The sequence below is a fragment of the Mesocricetus auratus genome, unplaced genomic scaffold (assembly GCF_017639785.1).
Source record: "Mesocricetus auratus isolate SY011 unplaced genomic scaffold, BCM_Maur_2.0 Super-Scaffold_100014, whole genome shotgun sequence".
Classification (NCBI taxonomy): domain Eukaryota; kingdom Metazoa; phylum Chordata; class Mammalia; order Rodentia; family Cricetidae; genus Mesocricetus; species Mesocricetus auratus.
In genome coordinates, this window is record NW_024429197.1 from 50,869,159 (window position 1) to 50,893,447 (window position 24,289).

At 40.7% G+C, this 24,289-nt stretch overlaps 1 long non-coding RNA gene across 3 annotated transcripts in view; it reads left to right on the forward strand.

Moving 5' to 3' along the window:
- LOC121144028 overlaps positions 1-23,632 on the forward strand; it is a 32,780-nt gene extending 9,148 nt beyond the window's left edge. Inside the window, exons 2-5 of one of the 3 annotated variants that reach the window (XR_005881367.1) lie at positions 17,570-17,812; positions 20,553-20,746; positions 22,066-22,249; positions 22,436-23,632. This is a non-coding gene — a long non-coding RNA (uncharacterized LOC121144028). Of the gene's footprint in view, positions 1-17,569; positions 17,813-20,552; positions 20,747-22,065 lie in introns of all 3 variants that reach the window. The other 2 variants (XR_005881368.1, XR_005881369.1) reach the window with 2 other exon arrangements.
- The last annotated feature ends 657 nt before the right edge of the window (positions 23,633-24,289 follow it).

The following is a 24,289-nucleotide window of genomic DNA, read 5'->3' on the forward strand; positions in this document are numbered from 1 at the left end:
GGCCATAACAACCAGTTGACCAATCAACACAGGGCAGGTCACCCAAACCTGGAAGCGCACCAATCCTGAGACTGTTTCATACCCCTAGACACTCCCCTTATGCTGCCCTTTAAGGTCCCTGCCTCGAGGTTGCTTGGGGTCTTTCTCCAGCCATTCACCATGGTGGCGGGGTGAAAGGCCCTAGCTAATGGGGTTAGCTCGTTAAACATCTACAATAAAAGACTCTTTGCTTTTGCATCGAAATGGGCCTCTGGTGATTTTGGGGTTCAGAATTTGGGCACAACAGCATGTCTAGGGCATTGTCTTGATTACTAATTGATGCACTTTGGGTGGTGTCATCCCTGGGCAAATGGGCCTGGGCGCTATAAGAAATCAAGCTGAACAAGCCAGGGAAAGCAAGGCATTAAGTAGAGTTCCTCTGTGGTCTCGCTTCAGTTCATGCCTCCAGGTTCCTGCCTTGGGCACCTGCACTGACTTCCCTCTGTGAGGGACTGTAACCTTCAGATGAAATAAACCCTCTCCTCCCCTAAGTGGGTTTTGGTCATGTGTTTATTACAACAACAAAATGCAAACTAAGATAGTACTCAGTAAATGGTGGTTGCTCTGAGTTTCCTCCTGGGCATTTGGATTGAGAACACATCTGCTAATTTGGCTGAGCTTCCCTGTGGAGGCTTGACCTCAGTTGTGCGGAGCTCATCTTCACAGGTTCATACACAGGAAAGCAGGACCCTGGAAGCACTAATTATTTGGGTTTGTTAGTTCATTTGTTGTAATTATTGCTTGTTCTTTTTGTTTGTGTGTGTGTGTTATTTGGTTTTTGAAGTGCTGTACATCAAACCCAGGTCTGTACACATGTCAAGTGTGTACTCTATCATGGAGTCGCATCCCAAGTCCCCTTTCTTTTTAGTGAATGATTTGTTATCTGTGTTTCTACATGTGCCTGGTCAGTACTGAAAGGTGGAGGTAAGGTCAGTGTCGAGGAGGCTGGGAAATGCTGCTGAGTTTACCCTCTGGCCAAAGGTATATTCTTCAGCAACCAGCAGCTTGCTCTCTTGACTTTGCCATATTGCAAAGGGTAGCAACAGAAAGTGAGTTCCTGAGAGGTGGCATCGGGAGAAGCAGAGAAAGGAAATCTACATCTACCATTTGTCTCATTAAAATCTGTCAAAGTCGGAGGAACAGAAGGCAGCAAAGAGTGAAAATCAGATGTCGCTAGTTTTCAGAACATGTTGACGTGTGTGTGTGTGTGTGTGTGTGTGTGTGTGTGTGTGTGAGACAATACAGCTTTCAGCTTCTTTGGCTTTCAGCTAATAATAACAAAGCCATTTGACAGCTGCAGTGAGGAGGCCGACAGCGGGCTAGCACCAAGGACAGAAGGTGCAGAGGACAGTTAGAGCTGATGGGCGATAGGACCTTGGGATGGCTTCCTATCGTTCTGGAAGCCTTTTCCCTTGCTGAAATTGGCTTTGGGAAGCCACTGTGACTTTGTTAGGAAGATGTTCTGTGAGTCAGGGTTCACCAAAAGCAAACCAGTTAGGAGACCCCTTTAGCTGTTCTTGAAAGGGTGGTATGGTTTATGTTAGAGAAGTAAAAGGACCTCACACATCCAGACTGGTAGAGTACTTTACCTACAGTGAATGAAAATGAATAAAGGTCATGAGGTGTAGTGACAGTGTGGATCTTGAAATAGACTTACAGGGATTCAACCTGGCTGTGCCTACTTTGTGATTGTGGCAAATTATACAATTCTCAGTGATCCAATTTCTCTCACATATGAAAAAAATTATTTCTTGCTTTCAAGGTTATTATGAAATCTCATATGGCAATGCAATTACCATAATAGTATACAGTATGTAAGTACTGAATAAATGAGAACTTTCTCATCCTGTGCATTTTCTTTGTATTTTAGAGTCATACTTGATCTTTGCCTAAAAGCCAAGAAGCAATTATATTTTAGAATCTACTTGTTATTTGCCTGTAACTCAGCATCACTTTGGCGTTGAAGTTACTGTAAGTGAGTCTGCACTTTCCTGGTTACATCTTACTCTGTAGGTTCCAAACACAGAACCTGCTTCCTCTCAGTCTTGACCACATCATACCTCCATGCTCACAGCTCTGCCAGAATGGCGGTTCCTCAGGAAAAGGGGGCCTTCGTATCTCTTGGTCTGTTCTGACCCGAGTCTTCATGTAAGTATTGATCTGTTGCTGGCAAGACCTCCTTTAGGCGATGAACAGGGACAACGTGATTAAATACAGAAGTGACATGGGTTTTACTGACCTAAAAAAATCCAAGTCAAGACATCTGGTCTGATAAGGTCTATTTTAACTTTGAAAGTTTAAACACAATCTTGTGAAAATATAAGATGTGTAAGGTCATATGTTAACAAATAGTTATCTTATGAAGAATAATAGTAAATGAAAGGAAAACATATCAAAGAAGTGACTAAAAATAAAAACCAGCTGATTGGAGTTAAACTGTCAAAACCAACTTGCTAGTATTTCATTGGCTTCCATGTGCCAATGACTCTTTTAATGATTTATTTCCCTAAAGGCGGTATGTTTTCCTTTGTTCTTCAAGAACACTAAATGAAACCTACTTACTGTTAAAAGTTGGAATTCTTGGCTCTTAAACAAAATAGCCAGATTTCTTCCTTTTTCCATGAATTTGTTGTTACTTGCAATAAGCAGATCAAACTGGTATAGGTAGAAGCATCTTAATTTTTTTTCTTTTACATTCCAATCAAAGTTTCCCCTCAGCCGGGCATTGGTGGCACACGGCTTTAATCCCAGCACTCGGGAGGCAGAGGCAGGCGGATCTCTGTGAGTTTGAGACTAGCCTGGTCTACCGAGCGAGTTCCAGGACAGGCTCCAAAACAATACAGAGAAACCCTGTCTTTGAAAAAAACCCCACAAAGTTTCCCCTCCCTCTCCTCTTCCCAGTTCCTCACCCCTGTCCCATCCATTCCTCCTACACTGTTTCTCATTAGAAGAGGGTAGGCCTCATATGGATATCAGACAGCCATGGTATATCAAGCTCCAGTGAGACTAGGCACCCCGCTCCTATTTAGGCTGGATGAGACAATCCAGTAGCAGAAAAGGTTCCTAAAAGCAGGCAACACAGTCAGAGACAGCTCCTTCTCTCACTGTTAGGAGTCCCATAAAAGAACCAAGTTACACAACTGTAGCATATATGTAGAGTTTCTAGTTCTATGCAGGCTCCCTGGTTGTTGGTTCAGTCTCTGTGAGCCCAGGTAAGTTGGTTCTGTGAGTTTTCTTGTGGTGCCCTTGATACTACTGTGTCCTATGATCCTTCTTCCCCTTCTTCCTCAGGATTCTCCAACCTCAACCTAGGTGTCCCTCAACCAAAAAATGGATAAATGAGGTACATTTATGAAATAGAGTAATACTCAGTTGTTAAAAACAATGGCAGCAGGAAATTTGTTGGCAGATGGATAGAACTAGAAAAGATCATCCTGAGTGATGCAGTCCAGACCCAGAAAGACAAACATGGTTGGTACCTAGCCCAAGTGTCATCAGAGGGGCTTCACCTAGCAACTGATGGAAAAAGAGACACCCACAGACAAATGTCAGGTATATGCTTTTAAAGCTCAGCCCAAATGACATAAGACAGGAAAATATAGTGGGCTTTCCTATGAAGTTTCCTTCCTATGTGACAAAACAACGGGATATGGAACAGAGGGGGGAGCCAGCCTGCAGCTGGGCATAGGGGACAAGCGTTGCTATACACTCACATGGCCACTACTACAAATTCTCTACATTGATTCTTTCCCTGCTTACTGACTAGTTTATTTTCTTTCTTCTTCTCCTTCTTCTGTTTCTTTTTTGCTCTTTTTTGAAGTGTGTGTAGGGGAGTTCAAGATAGGTTTTTCCCTGTGTAGCTTTGGAGCCTGTTCTATAACTTGCTCTGAGACCGGGATGGCCTCTAACTCACAGAGATTGACCTATCTCAACCCCCAAGTGCTGGGATTAAAGCATGTGCCATCACTGGCCAGCTCTGCATCCTCCGTGAGTTGGAAAGATGGCTGTTCTGCCTCCTAGAGCTCCTTCCACCCTGGGAGCTAATGCAGGTCTGGCTGAAGCTACCTGGAGAAGCAGTTCTGATGGACCAGTTTGGGTCAGATGTTCTCTCCACACCCTGCCAACCTCTCCTACCCTCTACCTAGTGAACTCAACCATGACCAGGGTTGGGAAACAGAACTGCAGCTCCCAATTAGAGGGCAGTTATTCTGGATGGAAGACTTAAAAAGCACGAGGTCCTGATTGAATAGCTCCTTAGAGGGAGCTCCAATTTTGTTTCTCTTCTGAGTTTCAGACTATCCATGCTGCTGAAGGGACAAGACAGAGCCAGTCTGTCAGGGTGTGAAGCCTGCCTCTTTGATCATGGCTATAGCTTCCATCTTAAATATCCTCTAGAACTCGTGTGTGAAAATTGTGACCATTCAACAATGTTCAGCTGTGAGCCCTTGGAGGTAACTTAGGAGGCTTTAATTGTGAGTGGGTTAATCCACTGATGAATTTATATCTTAAAGAATTATCAAGATGTGGTAAAAATTAGTAGATGGTGTTTAGGTTGAGAGAGTAGGTCACTCTGGTATGCCCTTGGATAGTTTCTGTTGTCTTTAATCCCTCGATGCCCTTGATTCCTGTTTGCTATGAGATGAGTAACTTTGCTGATTGAAGTCATGTGGAATAGCACCTTTTAGAGTTTGAGATGGGGCATTTTGTGCCCTCCTGGACTTTAGACTTTCTATTGAAAAATCTGCCATTATTCTAGTGATCTTGCTTTTATATGTGATTGGAGCCTTTTCTGTTGCAGCTTTCAGCATTCTTCCTTTGTTCTGAGTGCGTAGTGTTTTAACTAAGATAGTGTTGGGTAAATCATTTCTGGTTCTGTTGGTTTAGTGTTCTGAATGGCTCCTGTGTCTAAACAGTCTTGTCTTTGCTAGATTTGGGAAGTTTTATCCTTAGAGTTCATTGAACGCATTTTCTATGCCTTTGGCTTGAACTTGTCCAATTTGCCTAGGTTTGCAGGTTTGGTCTTTTATGATGTTCTATAGATATCATATGTTATGTCCATACATTCTGATTATTGTCTTCACTACTGCTTGAATACCTGAGTTCATCTACCTTGTCTTAAAGCTCAGATATTCTGTCTTCAGGTTGGTCTATTCTGTTGGGTGAGGTTTTTTGAGACAGGGTTTCTTTGGTAGCCTTAGCTATCCTAGAACTAGCTCTGTAGACCTGCCTCAAATTCACAGAGATCCACCCACCTCTGCCTTCCGAGTGTTGGAACTGATGGTGTGCACTGCCAGCATCCACCAATATTCAATTTTTAAGTTCTTGACTGATCACCCGAAGGACGGGAATTTCATTGCAGCTTTGCAGTGGGACAACAACTGAAAGTCAGAACACTTTTCACCTTGGAGTCTCTGACAGCAGAAGGGAAAGTGCTTGATAGCCAGGAAAACATGGGCTTCTCAGTGCCCTCTTTTCTCAGAAGTGTGTTCTTAGTTCACCCTTCTACCCTTAGCATCCTCCTCGTCCTTCTCAGCTCAGCGTACACCACTCTCCTGAACTCTCCTCTGACCTTCTTGGACTTTTGCCTCCCCCATTAAAAGATTTCTTTTATTTATGTGTAGGTGTATATATTCCACTTGTGTGCCGGGGCCCACAGGGGCCAGGAAAGGGTGTCAAATTCCCTGGAGCTGGGGTGACAGGGGTTTGTAAGCCACCCAGCACTGCAGCTGGCAGCCGAGCTTGGGTCCTCTGGAAGAGCAAGCAATAAATTGTCTTAACTGTTGAGCATCTCTTCAGCATCACTTTTGTTTCTCTTTAATTATGAAAAGCTCCTGGAATTCCTAGTCCAATTAATTCATGTCTCTACTATTCAGTTATTTATAGAGTAACATTCTTGGACTATAAAGGTAAACAAGATGACTTGCAAACTACAGTCATTTACAGTTTAATTAGATTACCACAAAAAGTAATAACACAAGTGGTAATGCACTCCTGATTCCAGAACTCAGGAGGTAGAGGCAAGAGGCTCCTGAGTTCAAGGCCAGTCTGGGTTACATCATGAAAACCTATTGAAGAGAAAAAAATATCTCTTTCTTATACACACACACAGACACATACACACAGACAGACACACACACAGCCTCACACACACACACACACACCCTCACAGACACACATACACACACACACACACACACCCTCAGAAACTTACTGAGTCCGAATACTTTTGCTCACATGCATGTTGATGTTGGTCTGTCCACTATACAATGGGCAATCTGACAAGGGCCCAGCCTCTAGTGAAAGCTGATTTTCCCACAGCAGTCATTGACTACCTGTAGCTTCTCACCTAAGAGTAGCACCGTTTAAGAACTCTTGCTTGATTGATCTTGTGTAGGTCATGTGTATGCATCCACAGCTGTTGAGAATTCGAGAGTGGAGCTGCGTCTTCTCCAAAAGAGGCTTTTTCGCAGCTATTCTCCCTGTTCTCCGACTCTTACAATCTTCCTGCATCTTCTTCTGCAATGTCTTTGAACCTCTGGGGGGAAGAGAGTGATGTACGTGTCACAGTTCAGATGAGCACTCCACGGTCACCTGCTCTTTACATTTTCACCTTCCGTGGTCCTCAGTATCGGTCTTTGTCCACTGTACAAAAGAAGCTGCTCCGATGAAGGTTCAGAGATGGACTCCTTTATAGGCATAAGGATAAGTAGTTAGAAGGCAGTTAGATACTGTATCAATTTAGCAAAAGACGATTAGTAGAAGCCCAGGAGGGGGTGGTCTGCGACCTCTCCACAGCCACGGGCTCTTGACCAGGTTTAGAGTACCAGGCCTTAAAACCAAGGAGACAGCCATTGGTCATCCCCTAAGACATTTGTGTCACTACTGCACCAATGTGCATATCTTGCTGGATGAATAACTATTGTGGTTCCCAAGGTTTACAGCCAGGAAAGGAGGTTAGTCTTTTTTCTTTTTTTTCTTTTTTTGCCTATTTTTGTACTGGCAGCCTGTTTGCTTGCTTGTTTTTAACATAGCTTATGCTGGATTCTTTGCCTTCAAGCTACAGAGAGCACTTTGAGGCAGTTTTGTGTATTTTCTATTGCATTTAAGTCATGGAGTGTCCTCCCATGCTCTTTTTTATTTTAAAAATAGTGATATATATATCTTATCATATATATTGCATATATAATAACTTTTATTGCTTGTTAGGATGTACTTCAGTATATATATATAATATGTGTATTATATAGCATTTAATTATATATATAATAACTTTCATTGCTTGTAAGGATGTACTTCAGTAGCATTAAATGCATTTGTAACATTGGGTAACTACTACCATGTCCTATGCCCCACAATTTTTTATTGTCACAGTATAAATCTCAGTGTAAACACTGTTTCTATCAAATGTTAACTTCCTAATATCCGTCCCCTCAATCCCTGGTAATCTCTTCCTACTTTGTATCTCCATAAATTTGCTCATTCTAGGTACCTCCTATAATTTACCATCTTAACAATATTTGTTTTTCTATGTCGAGATCATTTCACTTAGCATATGTTTTCAAGGGTCAGTTCATTGTACTATTCATCAGCACCTCAGCCCTTTCTTATAGTTAAGGAATATTCCATTGTAATTGCACATCCATCTGTAGAAAGACATGAACAATGCCTATCTTTTGGTTACTTTAAGTACAATCTCTAGAAACATCATGCACCCACACCAGTCTGAGGTCGCAGTTCTAGTACTCTTAAATACAGCTCTGCTGGGTCCTATAGTTTGCTAATGATCCATTAAATCAGAGCGGCTGCACCATTTCTATTAATGATGCATAGGAGACTCCAACTTCCCCACATCCTTGTTAGCACTTGTTACTTTTCTTTTAAAATCACAGTCATCCCAGGAAGTGTGAAGCAGCATCTCATTTTTGCATTTCCCTGCTGAATAATGAAGCTGATTATTTTTTTTCTTGTTTATTGACTGTTTATGTATCTCTGAAAGGTGTCTTTATCCATTTAAGCATTGGATTATTTAGAGGTTTTGTTGAATTATAGGAGTTCTTTATGTATTTTGGATTTATTATGTATTTATGGTCTGAAGATGTCATCTCTCATTTTATACAAGTATATAAAGACAGTCTTTTATGACTTTTGAAACTTCATTTGGGTCAAAAATTAATTCCAAGTTTGGAGAGATGACTCAGTGGTCGAGAGTATTGACTGTTTTTCCAGAGAACCTGTGTTTGGTTCCTAATACCCACATCATGGTTCAAAACTCTCTGTAACTCCAGTCCCAGGGAATCCAATTTAAGCTCTCAACATTCCCACCCGGTCTTGTGAGCACTGGGATTGCAGGCATGTGCCAATACACTGAACTAGAAATTCCATAATTTTTGTTTGATTTTATCTTACACTTATAACTTGTTTAATAGGATATTTTATAATTAGAGAAATTATCTCTTTGTTTTATTAATAATTTATTATCTCAAAATTCTAAACAGAAGTTGTTTAAAATGTTTTTGATTTGTTAAGCTTTTTGTGAACTAAAATGAGCAATTTTCATGAGTAGTTGAATACGTACTTAAGAAAAAGCATTATTTTCTATTATAAGGATATGGAGTCTGATGTAATCATAATATAGCATATACAGAATTCATCGTAATCCACAATCTCTATAGTGATTATTTGCCTAGTTGACCTAAGCCTTAGATTCTAAGTATGAAGTGACATTAAATTCCTCTGTTACTGGTGTAGTTTTTGTTTGTTTCTTCTTGAAGTGTAGTTTTGCTATATCACTGTGTACATGGAGGGGCTTTCAGTGTATAGATTTAAAGTGCTGCTATTTCTGGAGGACTTTTCATGGTTATACTTTGAACATTCACCTATGCTCCATAGTTGTTGTTATCTGCTTTCTGTAAAGACTCCAATTGTTTGGACATTTGGTCTTCTTTACCATCTCTTCTCTCCGACTTCTCTTTTCTTCTTTCTTTACCCATTTTTATTTCCTAAGTTATTTTCCATACCTCTGGTGTAATCTCTTTAGACTGTTCTGGAAAGTAGTTAAGCCCTGAGGAATAGTCTCAGCAGGTGAAGACTGTACCCTAGCCGCCCTGGAGGGTCATAGTACAGTTCTCAGCATTCACATGGTGGTTCATGTCCCAGGGAGTCCAGTGCTCTTTTCTGGTCTCTGCTAGCAATGCGTAAACGTGACACACAAACACTCAGACAAAACACTTCTTTAGATCTAAAAAAAAACCACTAAAAGACTGGATAATTTATAAATAGAGACACATCTCTCCCAGTATTTTAAGGACAGACAAGTCCCACGGGCTGGCTTGTTTTTGTTATCTGGTGAAGGCCCCATTATTAATAGTCAAAAGTCTGTGTACCCTCAAATGACACAAGAAACATAGGGACAAATGGATGCCCTGAAGCAGCATTGTTAAAGACATTAATCCCATTCTAAGTGTAGAGCCCAGTCAGTCTCCCAAATGCCCACCTCTTAATACTATCGCTAGCATTGACTTTCAACCTGTGGACTGTGGAGAGACAGAAACAGGGACTCTGTAGCATGTCATGAAAATATTACTTTAATTTACTTGCTCCATGCAGCTTGTAACTTCATCTTCATTTCTAAGATAGCCTTGTCTTTCTTTTTCCCTACTTCAATAATGTTGAGTTTCTTGCATGTCTTTCTGGTTTAAGTTCTAGTTCTCAAATTCCTAACCATATACGATAAAGGAAATCCATCCAAATGGCTGCATATGGATATTTAATTTACTTTGGAGGCTAGTTCTGGTTTTCTTCTTTCCTTTTGCTTTTTTTTCTTCCTTTTTTTTTGGAGTGGAAGAGAACTTCCAATAGAAGTTTTTTTGTTCACTTATTCTTCTTATAGGATTTTGCATTGAACCCTGTTGCTTTGTTGGATTTTATTCCTAAACATTTGGTGGATGAGGGCCCTCGTTCCAAGAGCTCCTTCCGTAGCACTGGGCTATGCTGACAGTGCTGCATTTGTGAGAGCAGCAGCTTCTTCAAAAATAGGATCATCTTTTGTTTCCTTTTATTTATTTCTTGCATTTAGCTGTCATATCGCCAAAGGTCACCATATTTTCTGTATTTATTTCATTCTTCTACAGAAAAAAGTGACACTTTCCTGGGTTTCTACTTTCAATATATTTCATTTTTAAACCCTTCCCCTAGATCTACTTGTAAAAAATCAAGGCCCAGGTCTTTGTTGAGCGTTTTTCTTTTGCAACCAATGTTGGACTTTTAGAGAGTGATTTTGTTCTCTATGCGTTTTAAATTTTATTTTTATTTTAAAAACAATCTTATTTTACATGCCAATCCCTGTTCCCTCTCCCTCCCATCCTCCTACTTCGTGCCTCCATCCACTCCTCATAGAGGGTAAGGCCTCCCATGGGGAATTATCATTGTCTGTCACATCATTTGAGACAGGACCAGGCACTTCCCCCTGTGTCTAGGCTGAACAAGGTATCCCTCTATAGGGAATGAGCTTCAAAAACCAGTTCATGTGCTAAGGATAAATGCTGGTTCCTCTGAGAGTGGCCCCGTAGACTGCCCCACAACTGTCACCCACATTCAGGGGTCCTCTTTCAGTCTTATGCAGGTTCTCCAGCTGTCAGTGTGGAGTCAGTGAGCTCCCACTTGCTTGGGTAGCTGTTTTTGTGGGTTCCCACAACATGGTCTTGACCCCTCTGCTCATATCACTACTCCTCCTTCTCTACAACTGGACTCCAGCCCAGTGCTTAGCTGTGATCTCGGCATCTGTGCCCATCAATTACTGGATGAAGCCTCTATGATGGCGTTTAAGGTAGTCATCAATCTGATTATAAGGGGAGGGCAGTTGAGGCAGTAAGGTAGCCTCTCCACTATTGCTTAGATTATTCGTTGGGGGTCATCCTTGTGGATTGCTGGGAATTTACCTAGTGCCAGGTTTCTTGTTAACCCCATGATGGTTGCCTCTATCAAAGTATCTCTTTCCTTGCTCTCCTTTGTCCTTCCCCCAACTTTACCTTCCTGATCCCTCATGCTCCCCTCCCGCCCCCACTCTCCTACCATCCTCTCTGTCCCCCCCCCAAACTTCCCCATGCTTCTTTCGTACTCTCTTTTCATTTTCATGGAGCTGCTCAAACCGCCTCATTCCACTTGCTGAATTCACAGACTTGTGGGAGCAATGAAACTCTGTAGGAATTTGAAAATAAGTGTTCTTATGGGAAATTTGAAATTTATGGTATTTTCAGATAATCCTAAACATTCGTATCAAGTACTGGATTGTTTATTTCCTTTTATTGATCATGTAGTTTGTATATTATTTGATTCAACTAACCATAATTATCCTGAATAGAAGACGCTAAGTTAAAGGTTATTTTATTTTTTATTGCTTCTATGTCTTTCCCAGTTACTTATCAAAGATATGTGTATTTAACAGATTGCAATAAGTGATTCCATCTAAGTAAATTATAATGAACCATTCTTAACATTTTCCCATCTTCCTGTTTTGAACAGAACAAATAAGGGCTTTTTAAATATCTTACTATCTTTTCTTTATTGTAAAAATAATTTGTTAAAAATATTATGCTCAAAGAGTACCTTACATTATTTTTAAACAACTTTCACAATTCATTTTATCCATTTACACACACAAACGTTGTGTGGTGGTTCTATGTTTGAATACTGATCCCTAGTTGGTGCCATTTTTGAGAAGGGTTAGGAGGTGTGGCCTTGTTGGAGGAGGTGTGTCATTGGGAGTAGACTTTGAGGTTTCAAAACACTCATGCCATTCCCAGTTAGCTCTCTCTGTGTCCTGCTTGTGGATCAAGATTTGAGTTATCAGCTGTTCTTTGCTCTGCTATCATGAACTCTAACCATTTGAAACTGTAAACCCAATTAAATGCTTTCTTTTATGTGTTGCCTTAGTCATGGTGTTTTGTCACAGCACTAGAAAAGTAAACAAGCCACACTGGAAATTAAGGAAAACAAAGAAAAAAGTATATATTTAGGAACATGGTACAGCTAATAAACCCAGCCTTTTTTCACCTCCTTTGAGACAGGGTGTTACTATATAGCCCAGACTGGCCTCAAATACAAAGTGATCCTGTTATATGAATTCACCACTACTCCCAGCACACCCATCATTTGGTTCTGTTGACTCTGGGAACAGAGAGGAGTCATTTACTAGGAAAATTTCCACTTCTAGTATCACTCAAATGCATAGGGGAGTCTGGGCTAGATGCTTAGGGTTCTTTTGCAGTATGATTTCTCAGGGACAGGATAGGGATTCAAAAGAGTTAATACTTTAAATAATGCAGTAGCCATATGTAGTAGCTGGCCTTTATGGTGTCAGTCTGTATTAACCTGTGTTCATGCCTGAGAGGAGGAGTGTGGATTGAGAAATCACAGGTAAAGATACTAAGGAAGAGAGGGACAGACAGAATAGTCAGGAGGGCAATTCAGTGAATAATGAACATCCCAAATTTATTCTTCAACATTCTTAAATACCCCAACCAAAAAGGGGAACATGGCAAAAGACTTCTTTGCCATGATACAAGGAAGAAACAGACCTTAATTAATTCTCCAAACATTAGACTAAATTTCTGGTTATCTGACCTTGAGGGTTAAGAGTAACCACATCTCATAGAAGTCTCTTGTTATTTAGGTAAGACATCCATGCCCAAGACCAAACATCCTACAGTAGCTACGCCTTAGAACTTTAGGTCTTAATTATTTTAACCTTGGAAGAGTAAAGATAATTTTGAACTCTCTAACCTTAAGCCAAAATGAAGTGAAGCCATTTTTATGGGCCTTGATGAAATAATTGTCAAAAGCCCATGGTGATTCTCCCCAAAGACTCAAAGGTAGAAAATTCACATGTCCTTATTCCTCTTCAGACAAGCAAAGGTCTCACTGAAACATGAGCCATATGGGAAGCACCAGTCTGGCATTCATGGATCCTGCCAAATGTGTAGCAGTTTGGATGTGCACCACCCGGAAGGTGTTCCTCCTATAAATCTGGGCTAGTTAATCACTGGTTGATAATGTGCCCTAGATGATCTGACAGACGGAATGTTGCTTCTCTCAGGCTCTTCCACGTTCACACTCGGCCCACCACTGAGCATACTCTAGTCTCACCACAGACATTTGTCTCTTCCCTTCTTACACTTCACTCTTCAGAGCCTTCCATGCTTGTCGGTAGACTACAACTACAGCTATGGGTTTACTCTTGCATGGCCAAGGCCCCTGCAGACCAGCTCCCTTCTGTCATTAATACCATGCGTTGTGGCCCAGGATTGACAAAACTGGAAAATCAGGGCTTAATCTCAGCTAAGAATGGAGGAAAGATAGTCTATAAAAACAGAGAATGTGTATTGTTGGCTTTTTTTTTTTTGCACTTTGCTCTTTGAGGAGGTGGGGGAATCCACCACCCAGCTCCCAAATAATCACATGGAGGCTTATTCTTTCCTATGAATGCCCTAGGTTGGCTTATTTCTAGCTAACTTTTCTTAACTTGAATTATCCCAACTACCTTTTGCCTCTGGGCTCTTATCTTTCTCTGTTCTACGTACCTTTCTTTACTTCTTACTCTGTGGCTTGCTCTGTGGCTGGGTGGCTGTCCCCTGATGTCCTCCTCTCCTTTTCCTTTTCTAGTTTCTCTATCCTCTCTTCCCAGACTTCTTCTCCAATTTATTCTCTCTGACTGCCCAGCCCCACTTATTCTTTCTCCTGCCTAGATATTGGCCATTCAGCTCTTTCTTAGATGGTCCGATTGGGTGTTTTAGATAGGCAAAGTAACACAGTTTCACAGAGTTAAACAAATGCAACATAAAAGAATGAAACAATCTTTGCATCATTAAACAAATCTTCCACAGCATAAACAAATACAACATATCTTCAACTAATGTTCCACAACAAATGATGTATTTTATTTTGTTTGATACAAGGTTTATGTAGCTCAGGCTAGCCTTCAGTTCAGCCTCCCAAACGTTAGGATTACAGGCATGTACCAATACACCTGGCCCAGCACCCCATCCTCTAGACAGCCAAGAACAGTTATGTCAAGTGAACACTGATTTTGAAGCAGTCTACTGGAAGTCCTACATAAAGATCCGATTCCACAAACCAACCATTTCCCACCATAACAGCCTTAAGTTGGAAAAACAATTACAGCTTTGAATCTAGCTGTAGCATTTCCCTTTTCTACCTTAGTCGCAAATATTTAGATTGTTTTTATTTGGCAAGATGTTTATTGATATATTTCAGTATTGCAATGATAGTTTACTTATAAGAAAACAACTTTCTCATGTTTACTGCTAAGAGAACAGGTTAAAGCCAATGCACAAATATAATCTGAACATTTATAGAACTCTCAGTAGGGAAAGGAAAAAGAAAAGCTCAAACCCCAAATCCCCTTGGTCAGGTTTCATTCAGAATGATCAGGAAAGAGAAAAATTCTCTCCCTCTGAATTATGGGGGAAGTTTAGTAACATATGTGCCTGGAATGAAGAGTCGATGAATAAAAGATCTGGGGTGGTCCTGAGGCGTCCAAGAAAGCAAGTGATAAAAACTTCAAGATGAGCCGGAGGGGAGGTAGAGCCGGACCCAGGGGGCCAGAGAGACAAGACCTCCATCCAACAGAACTGGCAGTAGATAGCCTGGGGAGCTGGGCGGAACAGTACAGAATCAAATGGTTCCCAAAGTTTTGGATACTTCGTCTGAAGAAGTCCTGGTGTCAAGTTTTGTAAGATAAATTTGTTTCACCTAATTAGGTCACCTAGGAATAGGTGGGGTTTGTATGCGTTTTGCCCAAGTTTGACATTAGCATCATACTATATTTTCTGTTAATTAGATTTCTCAACATAGCACTGTGGTGAGAGCACTTGTATTTTATTAAATCTCAAGAGTACTGGCAAGGAGGAATATGCCATCCAGCAATATTTTGCAAGCTAATTACCTGAGGGGATTCAAGGATGTTTGTGTGGATGGATGTACTATTCAAGTAATAAGCTTTTATAAAGCATGAAGTAGTCTAATTACGAAGCAATTATTATAATGCATGACAGTTTTTAATTCCCTTCCTTATTTTGTGTGGCATTTAGTTTTTATTGAAAAGTAAAGCAAAACATTATAAGATTTGTCATCAGCTTTTAGTTTCACTTTTTAATTATTTCTTAGTCATCTAGGTTGGCCAGAAGTTTAATTTTAAATACCATTTATAAATACCATTGGTATTTATAAAAAAAACTTTAATTTGTTTAAAAACTAGCTGGTAATGAATGCATATTCACCTTTGGGTTTTAAACCATGTTGGTGACTTCTGAATGAACTAAGAAAAGTGGCTTCAATTAGGTACTGTGTTTGTACAGCTCCTATTTTGCTTAAATTTCCCTCCATGCCTAAAGATATACAATGTTCATCACTTATTCTAGGCTATAAAGATATTCATTAATTGTTTCTTTGATTTTTTTTCAGAAAAAATGTAAGCGTTACAGAGACTATGTATTTGCTCCTTTATTTTTTTTGTTTGTTTGGGTTTTTTGTTGTTGTTGTTGTTTTTGCATCTGAAACAAAAAGGAAAGCCGACAGAATTGAAAATGCAACAGTTTGGGGCTAGAAAGATGGCTCAGTGGTTAAGAACACTTGGCAGCTCTTCCAGAGGACCTGGGTTTGAGTCCCAGCCATCTGTAACTAGTTCCCAGGGATCTGGTGCCTTCTTCTGGTCCTGTAAGATACCAGGTATCTATATACGTTCAGGCAGACAGACACACATTTCTAAAAGTTAAAATGCAAACATTTTCTCTGTATTTTTAAGACAGCAGTGTTCTGTTAATTTGACCTTAAAGAAACATGGGAAGAGTAAAGATAAAAAAGTAAGACCAAAAAGGATTTTCTTTTTTGAGGATTCCCACTGAGAGTTACATCTTTATTTTAGTTATTATTACTAGTTACATTGTATTGTGTTTCCTATTACATCACATCTAACACTTTACATAATACTTCATTTAGTAGTGACTGCAGATTGCATTTTGCTTCCTTAAAAGATTCCAAGGAGGAAAAAAAATGACAAGTTTAGACATCCTCTTAATTCAGCTCTCAGAAATCAGTAACCTTGAAATCTCCAATCTTCCACATTCGAACCAACTGATATGTTTTTAAAATATAACTGCTTATTTCTAGAGATTTGAATTTCTCTGGGATACCATTGGGAATGTGATTTCTGAAAGTTCCTCAGGTACTTGCTGTAATAAGAGTTCCAATAGGTCTTAAAAATGAAAGCATGGAGTCAAATATTAGGGGGTGAAAGCTGAAAGATCAGAGAAGCAGAGCAGTCAGCCACTAAAGCTCTTACCTGTACACTATCTTCAGACTGAAAAGAGTCTGAGTTTCTGTCTCCTACTGCCTTATATTCCTCTCTCCATCCAGCCATATCACTTCCTGTATGTATAGTCCTCCAGACCTATATTGTTAACTGGTGGCTAGCTCTGCCCCCTTATCTTCAGGCAAGCTTTATTTGTTAGAGTATAAACAAGATGTCACTATGGCTTCCATTGTGTATTCCAGGTTGAGAACCGCAACTGCGGATAGAGTGACCCCCAAATGCGGCTTCTGCATGTTTATACACGTTGTACTGTGCCTGCAGCGCTGCATGTCAGCACCTGGTGTGTACGCTGAGCAGTCGCATTCAGGGTGGCATCTTCATCTCTGAAATGCTTCTTAGAGGACTGTTTCACGAAAACTTGGAGTAGAAATGCCACTTCAAGTCTTTGTGCAAAACTGTGTATCTAAGTGATACTTCTGTTTCAATACCCAATAGAGTATACACTAACGATAAAAATTAGGACGTTGCAGTGGTATTTCTATTAAATTTAATTATAAACCTCAAGGAGAGTTGTATTAAATGTTTTTTAAATAATAGCCTTTTAAATATGAAGGTTTTAATGTATAAAAGCATAAAATGATATAAATTTCCAAGTTGCTATTATCTAGCTTCAACGACTTTCTTTCTTTCTTCTCTCTCTGTCTCTCTGTCTCTGTCTCTGTCTCTGTCTCTGTCTGTCTGTCTGTCTGTCTCTCTCTCTCTCTCTCTGTTTCTGTCCATCTGTCTGTCTTCTTTCTTTTGTTGATTTTTGGGAATTTCACATCATGCACTCTGATCATACCTACTTCCCAGTCCTCCTCCACAAATAAAAAAAATAAAAGAAAAAGAAAATCAAGTCTAAGTTGGGTTATCCATACACTCACCGATGCACCGTTAAACTCTCAGTGGCCTGCCCCTTAGATAGAGCCGAGTCCTTCCCCTCCTTGCACCCTGACCAGAAGCATCAATTATGGAGAGTTATGCTTCAGTATCCTCTTCATACTCTTGAAAAGTTCTCTTTGATGGCTTCCTGTCTGGGCTAGTACTTTTGGGGGGAGCTTAGGGAGGTAAGGATTGTCACAGAAGCCCCTGCCCCTTTCTCAACTGTGCTTCTGAAGCCAATGATACCACCGCAAAAGTAACTCCCTTGTTCTCTACATTCAGGGGAAGCACAGATCATGGGCCTCTCCATGATTTCTTGGTACAGGACAGACCACAAATACATCCCATCTGCAGTAGGACCACGGACACAAACAAGGCCCTTGAAGGCAGCCCAGATCCCGAACATCGACTTTGCTTTAGGTGGCAGTGCGTACCACTCACATCAATGATGTCCCCTGGCAGTAGCAGAGCCCACAGACATCAGCCAGAAATGATTCTTTGGAGTTTTCTCTGTGTGTTTGCCAGGTGAGTGTGGGCTGTGATATGTACAGTAGAGCTTCTTTTACTTTAAGCAATACTTCCTAAAATAATTGTAGAATCATTATAAAGTCACTTTATCCTGTAAGGATAAAGAACTTCCTGAATTTCCAGGAAGAAGGCATTTCGCTTGTTGATTCTACACAGCAGAGAACTGCTATTTAACTAGTTTTTCCAAGGTGGGTAGGACCCACACTCAAATTAGAACTGAAAATGCAGATCCTTGCTTTCCTACTGACTTTGGTGGGATGCCCTGTTTGACTCAAGTATGACTATTGATATGTATGGAGGAATTTGTTGGGAGAAGCAAGTGGTAGAAAATAGCCTCCACAACAGAGATAGTATTTTATTTCGTTTCCTGTTCCTAGGATAAAATGCTCTGACGAAAGCAGCTTTTGGAAGGAAGGCCTTATTTTAGCTCAAGGCTCAAAGTACAGTCATGATGGAGAAATGAATGAAACAGGAGCTTGAAGCAGCTGGTCGACTTACTTCCCCAGTCTGACCAGGAGAGTAGTGAATGTGTCCTAGTGCTCAGGTCACTTTCCCCATTTTATACAGTCCAAAGTCCCCTGATTAAGAGCACCACCTGCAGTGGGCAGGTCTTCTAGCCTCAAAAAGGTCAGGATGATCCCCACAGATATACTAAGAGTCTCATTTTCCAGGCATTTCTAGCTCTTATCAAGTTGACAACTGAGGTCAACCGTCACAGATGGTCACACCCATATCACTCTGGCCTTCCTTGTCCCATCTCCTCCAACATGCTTGCCTGTCCTGTGAAGGTAGTTGAGAATATGGTGCTCGAAGTGGCTGCAGCCATCCTGCAACTGTGAGGGAAGCCATGACCCTCAGAGAGAGGCAGATGGAAACTCACGTGGGAAGTCTGCCTTGAGTTCTGGCTTCTGTATCCTAAATCACTTTCAGTTACTGATATGCTCAAATGTGACATTTACTTCAGTCTATGTACAAAGGGCTTGATTGCCAGTGGTGAGCAATCCATTGGTGACTTTGGAGAAGTGGCAAATGGCTGGATCTTGGGGGCTGTGATATATCATTGAGTTCGTCCCTTGATAGATTAATAATATGAAGGAATTGTTAGAAGTGGACAGTAGATTCCTAGTTGGAAGAAGTAGGCCATTGTGGGCAGGTCTGTAGGGGCTCTCTCTTGCCCTGGTCCCTTCTTGTGTTCCCTTTCTTTGCTGCCTGTTAAACATGAGGGAAGTAACTTTTGCCATATGTTCCTTATACCTTGAAGGCCCACATAAATGAAGAAATTCCAAAGAGACATGTCAGACTATTAAAACAATGAAATGAAGATGCCCAGGTATCATCTGCTGGGAGAAGGAAAGTGCCCCAGTTGAGGGATGAGCTTGTCTCTCTGGACGAGATTCACGTAGTTATCACAACTTGTCAGAGCATCTTACAGAGTGAGATTGAAGCCAAGACAATGCTGGGTGTTGGCCTGTGGGACCACACCTTGACCAGGACTGCGTAGACGTTATGCATATTCCTGGCCCTCTCTTTAAACTTTAATCTCTTTTCAGGAACCTGAAGAGGACATGGAGGAGACACTGGATCTCTTTGTCCCTTTCCCCAGTGTCTCTCCTTCCTTTATTTGCTTTTTACTATTTATTTGGCTCTTTTAATTGGTTTATTTAGGGTAAATAGCCAAGCTTGGCTAGGGTTACCGACTGTGACTTCAAAATTTAATATCATCATGGGGTCAGCAGAGCCAAGGATTTCTCTGAAGCCCAGTTTAATGAAGTTTTTTCTTCCCTTTAAGTTGTTTTTGTCGGTAATTCAGGCCATAGTGATAAAAAGCTAACATAGTTATGTATTTTCTTTTATGTAAACAGACTATTTAAGTCAGGTATCTAGTTTTTTACGTTCAAAAAATGCAAGACAAACCAGTGTGGTTACAGTCCACCAGAAGTAAAATATTAACTGGCTGACTTAGTTGCATGGTTTCCTTTTGTCATCCTGAGATCCAGGGCATTCTCACAGCTATAACTCCAGAACTCCTGCTCTTCGGATTCTGTCTCCCTTTGTCTCTTCCATCTTTTGAAAAACCTGTAGCCATTTATGCTCTCTTCTTTGGGTTCCTTCATCCATCAGCTCTCCTACTCCTCAATATGAAATCCTCTACTACATCTGGAAGAGTTCTCTGTCTAAAGAGGGTGCTACAGTGCCCAATATGGCTTCCCTACTTTCTGTCTTACAGTATGAGCTTTTTTCTCTGCTAAGATACTACAGGATTTAGTTTTATTATTTTTAAAACATACCCAGGACTTTTTTCATGGCCTAAGTTCTCAGATCATACATACTTTCAGAAATTGAATACACTCACATTTATAAAAATAACCGTGTGTATTAGACTAAATTAAACAATTGATATAATAATGCAGCGTGACCGCATACAACAGACTAACTTAAACAAATGGGATAGGATGTACATATTACAGCAATCCCATGGAATCTGAGGTATGTGCTGCTTGATTTATGCATAGCAGTCTGCAAAGAGCTACTTAATAGCTATCCCACTGATCACACATTAATTGTGGAACAGTTGTTATTTTCCCCAGTCAAAAATATTTAAGACCTTTAAAATTAATATGTTCATGTAGAAAATTTGGAGATTGCCAACAGAGAGAATCAAACAAAAATGTCCCAAGTTCCTGTATCCAAAAGCTGTAGTCAAGGCTGTGTTCTACTTGGTACTTTTCTTCTACAGAGGCTTTGGTGAGAGTGTCTCTGTCTGTTGGCAGCTGCTGGCACCCAGAATTGAGACTGTAGAAGCAGAGGCAGAGGGAAGACGCCAAGGAAAGCTACCGTGGAATTTCTGAATTCCTGTGAATCATGGAATAACTGCTACAATTTTCATTGTTTATTATGTTCACAATGATGTCCTCAGATTCTCAAAATAATGTAAGTATGCAGTAGCGCCACTATTGATATTTTAAATATGGGCACCTTCTTCAGTAAAGTGAGACAATTACCTCCAGGTGGCACAGATGGTAGGCCCTGGATGACTGGAGTCCACAGCTGACTGGACTTCCAAGCAGGTGTTTCTCTTTCTCTCATGTGTTCAGCAAACTGCTAATCAACAGGATGGACAGGGAGTTGGAACTGGGTTGGAGTCCTTTTTATTTTTAAATGTGTAGACTCTCAAGAATAATGCACGGGAGACCAGGCCTGTAGCTCTGGCCCTCTTCGAGAGTTTTAAGGCTAGCATCCTATCTTGCATGGTCCTTCTGAACAGTCACTTGACTGTCTAGAGCCTCTGCTGGTCATCTTTCTGCTTTGTTCTCTGCTCAGTGCTCAGTACTGGGCAGCAATCACTCCAAATGCTGAGAGCCAGCAATTACAGAGACTAAATGTTTTGAGGTACTCCTGACACATGGCAGGGTTTTTATTTGATTTCTCTGGCTTAAAGACACAACTTGAGCAGGTGAAGACAAGGCAAAGTGAGAAAATTCTAGAACCTGAAGCTGACAGATAGACCCAGCCCGTACATTGATGTGTTTACTTCCTTAAGCCTAAATTGTGGTCAGAACTGAACACAGCTGTCGTTTCTCAAGGAGATTTTATTTCTAGACTGTGTGTTTAGATTTCAGCTCGTTGTTTAATAGTTCCAGAATTCAAGCTGTCACCTTGAGGCAGGAAGGTTAGCGCTCTAGTAAGATGGATGGGAGTTCACACTCCTCACTTTCGCTTTGTTTCTTTAATATTCTTCCCATTTGCCTGCAAACTCAGCAAAACCAAAGCACAGTCGCAACACAGCCTGTTTTTACACCCCGTGGACTGAAAAGTTGATTTACTGAACAGTATGTGGATTTTCCAAGAAATGGAAATATCCACAGAGAGTTTAAAAAATCTGTAAAATATGTCAGGATTATGAGAGGGAAAAGAAATCTTCTGTGATATCTTTTGGTTCTTAGATCAACCTCCAGAGAGGTTGTAAAGCTCATGTGTTTCCCTGAATGGTCATTCTGAACTCTCTTATAAATGCCTGTTATACAACATCTGTTAAGCAAATGAGGAAAACCCAGCCCCTTTCTGTGACACATCAGGCTGGGGGCACTGCTGTCCTACTGTGACTCACAGGTGTTGATTCAAAGAGTCTGAAGAGGGCTAGCATGTGCTGAGGACCTGTTTTGTGACCCCATCATGCTGGAAACAGTGGGCGATGATGCTTCTGTCCCTTCTCTCTGGTGGAGGAAACATACATGCTGTTTCTGATGCAGAGGAGACTCGATGGGGCGTTAGATTAGAGATCCATGCAACAGCACCATGAAGGAGGGAATGAACGCATTTCGACTGGAACATTTTGAAAAGCTCCTTGGTGGTGTAATTCAAAACCAATTTGGAGGACCTGGGAAGAGGAAAATTAGCTAACTAAATGGAGAGTTCTTTCCAGAAGATTTAAAGGTAAGCCAGGCAGATTCTATAACATCGAGAGATGAGAGCCATGCATGGGTTTCCCCACCCTGCTCTCTTTTCCTGAGTATACAGAAAGGTGACATTTCCCAGCCTTGCCTGGAGTTAAGCAGGATTATGTGACTGTCTTCTGGCAAATGGGATGAAGGTTAACTGATGTATGTCTTTTCCTCTAAGATTCCTGGTTTGTTTGGATAACAGAATGCAGAGGATCCAACAAACGCCTGGGAGGACTTCCCAGACAGGCCATCAAATGGAAGGGATCAGCATGCTGAAATCAGAGATGCCTGGTCAGGAAGTAGGCATGATGGGTGAGCTATGTGATACGTGCTGTTGCTGGCCAATGGTGGTGCACGTCTTTAATCCCAGCACTCAGGAGTCAGAGGCAGGTGGATCTCTGTGAGTTTGAGGCCAGCCTAGTCTACAGAATGAGTTCTAGGGCAGCTAGGGCTACACAGAGAAACCCTGTCTCAAAAAAAAAAAAAAAAGAAAAAGAAAAAGAAAAAAAGAGAGAAAAAAAGAGCTGTCTTAGCACTAGGGATAGAGGGCTGCACAGGTGTGTTTGATAGATCTAGGAAATCCCTAGGAAAGAGTCATTTGCAAGAGTTACAGTCCTTGCCATCTTAGACAGGAAGAAGGCTCAGATTAGTAGATGCCAGGACTAGGAAGAACGTTAGACCCATCTTTCCTTTATAGAACTCTGGGAGCCGTTTTGGGAGCAGGGCCAGTTTTGTGTAGCCACTTAACTTGGGCTTGTAAGGCATAATGGGAAGAAGCAAAGCAGGAGGGCCACTCCACCAAGCAAGCACCCGCAGACATTTGCAGCTTACAGGAAACGGAAATGGGGAGGTGCTATCAGCTTACAGGAAACGGAAGCGGGGAGGTGCTATGAGGGCAGATCTAAAACTTGTTGGCTCAGGGTCTCAGTGTGTAGCCCTGGTTAGCCTAGAGCTTGCTACATAGACCAGGTCAGCTGGCTTCTGCCCCCTTAGTGCAGTGGTGACAGGGTATGTGCTACCATGCTTGGCTCATGACTACTTAACACAAACTTTTATATCTTTTTAAATTTTAATGTAACTTTTCAATGTAAACGTATTTATTCATTCTAGTGAAACAAAATAAAGTTAAACTGTGAAGTTGATTTGGTGACCACATTAAATACATTTGTCAATTATTTATTATAAAGTCTGATTGAGATAGTAACAATAATGTACTTTAAGCATTTTTTATTTAAAATATAATTATATTATTTCCCCTTCCCTTTTCTCTGTACTTATATATAGCTCTTAAAATATAAATGGATAATACATGCTTCTTCTAATGAAAAATTGAAAATATTGAAAAGTCAAGGAATAAAGTGGTGATTATTTCTAATCCTGTGATGCTGCTACAGGTCATTCTTGCATCTTTGTATGTAATGTTGCATAAACACATTGTGCCCACTGCATGAAGTCGTCTTAATTATATAATACAGAACACATGTGCATGTGGCTATAATCTGTTTCCTGTGATCACTTTTCTGTTACATTTTGCTTTGCTTTGTTTTGTTGAGATGGGGACACTTCATTATGCAGCACAGCCTGACTGTGATTCAGCCCCTCAAGTGCTGAGTACTTTCTAGAGTAAGGAATAGCATGCCTTTTTGTTTTTAATATGGGGATTTCATACATGAATACACTGTATTTGCATCATCCCAACGCCGAGTCCCCCTCGCCTTTTTGATATGTGAGTACAACTAAATTTTTAGCTTTCCCCATATAGTTAGGTACAGTTATTTTGGGGGGAAATTTTGTTGTTGTTACCTCAATGAGAATATGTGTCTTTTCGTAAGTATTTACCTGGGTTCTTAATTAGTTTTTTAAGGCTAGAAAATTTTAAAAAGTATGAAAAAACGTTAAAATGAAATCTCTTTCTCTCTCTCTCTCTCTCTCTCTCTCTCTCTCTCTGTGTGTGTGTATATAAAAACAGTCCTCAAAGATTACAGTACTTAACTTTCTTACTAGCTGAATATGAAATCATCAGCTTTGTAAT